Genomic DNA, 4966 nt, shown 5'->3' with positions numbered 1-4966 from the left:
CATCCACTGAGGGCTCCCAGACTGTGAGAGGGGCAGGCTGGGCTGAGGGAACCCCCACCCCCCAGTGCATGAATTTCGTGCACCGGGCCTCTAGTATTATATAATATTAAATATTAATGTTAAGTAGTATAAATAAAATATTAAATAAATATTGACTGCAGTGCAATTCAGATGCCAAGCACCCAGAGTTAGCATCCACTCCATAGTTTGGGGCACAGTCCCCAGTGACACTGCCCTTATGTCAGAGGCCATCTGAAAATTTGGGGGGCCCTACGCTACCTGTACTTCTGACCAACTGGGCTTCAAATTCAAGGGTGCTCCTACCACCCGGCCTTAGGTGCAATAATTCATTAGAAAGACAGAGCTCAGGAAAGTGCTATGCTTATTAGTACAGTTTTATTCTAATGGATACTAGTCAAGACTAGTCAGTGAAAGGACATATAGGTTGAGATCCCAAAGCAGAGCTCCTGCAGCCTCTCCCTAAGGAATCAGGACACATCACCCTCCAGCATGTAGGTGTGTTCACCAACCAGGAGCTCACCCAAGCCTCAGCATACAGTTTCCTTACATAGACATGACTGATTGAATCACTGGTGTGGGATTAAAGCCAACCTCCATTTCCACTTCCTACCCAGTGGTCTGGAGGCTGGGCTGCTATTATGTGCCTCAAAACACCTGAGGCTGGGTCTGAGTCAGGAATGGGAGAGAGGATCCCCTTTTAGAGCCCATAGAATGACCATTTCCACCTTGTCCATGCCATTTATAGTCCCTGGATCCTAGGCTAAATTCTTTAAAGAATGGGTAATCCACAGGCTTTCTACATCTGTCCAATTGCCTCTCCTTATACTCTGACCTTTCCTCCATATTAAAAGTCTAGTTCTGGGAAGCATGGGTGGGAGGCTGGCCTGCTGAGAGTCTTCTGCTCATCTCGTGGGAATGGGGGCCTCCCCAGGCTGCCTCCCTGCCTCTGTCAGGACAGGGGGTGGAGGTAGTGCCTGTCCAAGATCAGGTCCTGCAGTCTCAGAGCAGGGGGCCTCCCCAGGCTGCCTCCCTGCCTCTGTCAGGACTGGGGGAGTGGGGGGGAGGGTAGTGTCTGTCCAAGATGAGGTCCTGCAGTCTCAGAGCATGGGATGCCCTTCGTCTGACCTTTGATCTCCTTCCCTGAGAGTTAGGAACAAAAGAATATTTCCTCTTACATTTAGATGCTGATTATGGGGGAAGGGTGGTAAGAGATGCGGGTGGAGGGAATATTCTTAGTAGTCTGAGTATTTGGCTGATTGGTAACTATTTACAGCTTGTTTCTTTGCAGCGCATACCCCTTGAAATCATTTTCTTTGTAAATGTTAAAAGCCATATTAAAAAAAACCAACCTTGATTACTCTTCTTTATGCTTCAATCAGCAGCATGTCAGCCTCTGAATAAACTGTAATTCCTCCACCATGCCTGTCGAGGAGAACATTTAGGCCACATTTTAAAAAATTATCTTGGCAGGGGTTTCGAGAACAATTAGCAATTAAAATAATCTATTTTCTACACTTTACAACATAAACACGGCTGGGTGGCTGATTTCACAGTCTCAGGCACAGCTTTGCTCAGAGAATCGTCTGCCCCGGTCCTGCAGTACCTGGAGTCACGGGGCGGTCCCCAGTGTTGGGAGGCAGCTCTAGTGCTGCCGAATCTACTGCTGCATCATTAACGTTAGAGCTGAACTTGATGCCTTGTCCTAAGGACATGCTTCTGGGAGTCACCAGGACCCGCCTCATATCTCCATTGCTCAGGACCAACGTCTTCATAAGAAGACACCTGGCAGGGCGAGTGCTGGCAGAAGACCTGGCGTACCTGTGCTCTCCCTGGCACCCAACCACAGCACACAGGGCGCTTGGCCTAAAGATAATACCCGTCAGGATTATTCCCAGAGCAACAGACTCCTAGAACCATAAAATGCCGCAGACAGAAGAGAATGAGAAGTCACTGGGTCCAACCCCTGTGGATTTTTCAGATAAACGAACGGAATCTCAGAGAGACTCAACTAGCTAGTGATGGCATGACTGTACCCAAGGCTCCAGAATCCCTAGGCCAGTTTCTCCCCTAGATGGTCTTTATGGGTGGAAATTATGTTAAACGGTTTCTCTCTTGCAAAAGCAAGGTGAGAAATTTGCACAGCAGTTCAGGAGTGATCCTGATTTCAGGCAGAGGAACGGACTTGAGGAGCCTCGGAGCTGCAGGAAATGTGGCTGTGCTCCGAATAAGTGGTGGCTGCCTGCATCACCTTGTCCCCATCCTCTGTCCTAGAGCAGAACCTGGAGGATTGCGCTGAGGCCCACAGCAGGGCCAGGACTGGGCTGAGGCAGGAGAGGCACCTCACTGAACTGTAGGCACTCACTCTCAGACCCCCAGCTAAGCTGCCATTTTACATCCTAGATGCCTCCTTTGCTTCACCCTTATTCTAGGGATACCCCAAAGGGTGTAGGCACAGGGGATGAAAATGGCAAGGGGCAGCAGGGTGACCTGGACAGGGTACTGGCACCTGGAAGAGTCACCAAGATGAGGTACAACAGAGAAAAAGTATCCCCAGCAGGAGTCAAGCTTACCACAGGTGACCATTTCCTAGGTGACCTTGCCTAAGACATTTGTCATCCCTGGATCCCAGGCTAAATATCATTCCAGGATCAGAACAATGACTGCAGAACAATGACATCGCTCGGGCAATCCAAAAGCAGGGGACAATGGGAAGAACAAGCAACCCCCTGCAAAATGTCTTCAGTGGCTGGTGAAACCTAAACTAAAACTGAAATTTCAACACTTCCAATGTCTGAGCTAATGTTTGAGTTATTGTTTTGCTGTGGATTGAAAGTGGCCAGGACCCCAGAAAAGTGGCTTGGATTTATTAAAAAAACAAATAGGTTGATAGCTTATGACACTGAATAACCACTGATGAAAACGATAGTAAAACTTTTATGTGCCTTTAAGCATTTTTTTCTCTTACCATGATTTTTTAAAAATGTTTTTATTGATTTTTTTTAGAGAGAGGAAGAGAGAGGGAGAGAGAGAGGTAGAAACATGGACGAGAGAGAAACACAGATCGGATTAACTGCCTCCTGAATGCCCCTCACCGGGGATCGAGTCCACAACCCGGGCATGTGCCCTGACTGGGAATTGAACCGTGACCTCCTGGTTCATAGATCAAAGCTCAACCACTGAGCCACACCAGTGGGGCCTAGTATTTTTATTGTTAATGTTTGTGTACTCCATGGTGATTATATGTAAACTAGAGGCTCAGTGCACAGGTTTCTGCACTGGTGGGGGGTGTGGCCTGCGGGATTGGCCTGCTGTGGGAGCACCGCTCATCCTGGTCAGCCGAGCAGCTGTGGACCCATCCTGTCAACGGCTGCTCCTGCTGCAGGAGCGCACTGCTCCTGCGTTGAGCATCTGCTCCATGGTGGTCAGTGCGCGTCACAGCGACTGGTCGACCGGTCATTCTGGTCATTCCACCGTTTGGTCATTGGGCTTTTATTATATAGGATGTGTTTTCAAGTAATTTAGTCTACTTTCTTACCTGTTTTGCCTTTTAACCTGATTCAAGTTGATTTTCAATCCATAATTCCTGCTTTCCTATTGTAAATAAGAGTCAGCTCATTGTGTGATCTGCCTGTGAGCTAGTGAGATGCACAGTAATGCCTGTGGGATGGGACGTTTGGGGCTCTCAGGTGCTGTTAGTACAGATAACGCTCTGACTCATGCTCCTGTATCTGCATTCATCCACATACACCGAGCGCTTGTTTTGTAGAGAACAAGGCCTCCGTTCTCCTTCTGGTCCCTGTGTTTGAACCATCCCAGGAAGGAACCCTTTTCATGCAAGTCTCCATGCGATCATGGACAAGGACCAGAGCCAGAGCAGTCTGAGCTCTTCAAAAGACAGTGTAGGAGGCTGGGCTCAGGGAGGGGATGGGATCAGGAGACGGTGCAGCACAGAGTTGGGGGCAGCCATTCTCCCAGCCTTTTCGGTCGCCTAGCACGGTCGTTACCTCCAGAGACTGTGGCCGCAGTGTGTGTGTGTGTGTGTGTGTGTGTGTGTGTGTGCCCACTGATGCGACATTGCCAGGGACCTGCACCAGCAGGAGCTACACAGCAGGTAAGAGATAGCCTGGCTGCAGACAGCTCTAGTGACTGCAGCTAATAAACCGCTTGGTGTCTGCCTTCGAGGTCCCCACTTAGAGACCCCCTGAAACGACGAGGAGACATCCGCTCGCTATGTCCCTTTTAAACTATGTTTAGGGAACCTCGAACTATTGTCTGAGGCAATAAGAAATTGATAGTATGGTTTGAATGTTAAAAAAAACCTCAATGACCACCTCATTTAACTTTTATTTGGCTGGGATTAGGAAGCTGTATTCTTGTTTTGTCATTTGGATGATCTTATCAAACCAGACAGTAGGGGCACAGGTGTTTTGGAATATTAATTTGAGGTTTGAGAAGGACAAACTTCCAAAAGTCCTCTAATCAGAGTTTGAAAAGCCCGTGGGTAACAATGGGCAGAGTCTGATAGCCTTTGGCTGCCGGCCTCCTCCCCGCCCGCCCGCGGCGTCCCTGGCCCAGGCCCAGCCTGCAGAGCGAGCGAGCTCACGCGGAGAGAATGGGAGAAGAGTGTCCCCTCCCCGGTGCCCGTGTTGCTGAGAACATGCCACCCGTGGGGAACTATGCCGAGTGTTTGACAAACATCATCTCAGTTAACCCTAGGACGGCCCTGAGCTAGGTCTCCATATTCCCATTTTACAGGTAAGGAGTTCAAGTGGCAAAGTTTGGGTTCCAGCCCAGATCTCTCTGATTCCAAAATCTCTGTTTTTTAGCACGACTCTATATACCTATCACAATTGTCTCCCTGGAAGCTAGAGAGAGTGGGAAAAAGCATGATGGCGTTGGGCAGCCGCCCAGGGCCCTGTGCCCTGCGCAGCTGGGGCGGGTAGGA

This window comes from Myotis brandtii, unplaced genomic scaffold, assembly GCF_000412655.1.
Source record: "Myotis brandtii unplaced genomic scaffold, ASM41265v1 scaffold215, whole genome shotgun sequence".
NCBI classification, from domain to species: Eukaryota; Metazoa; Chordata; class Mammalia; order Chiroptera; family Vespertilionidae; genus Myotis; species Myotis brandtii.
The sequence above is the reverse complement of the archived record's forward strand: the minus strand, read 5'-3'. Positions refer to the sequence as shown.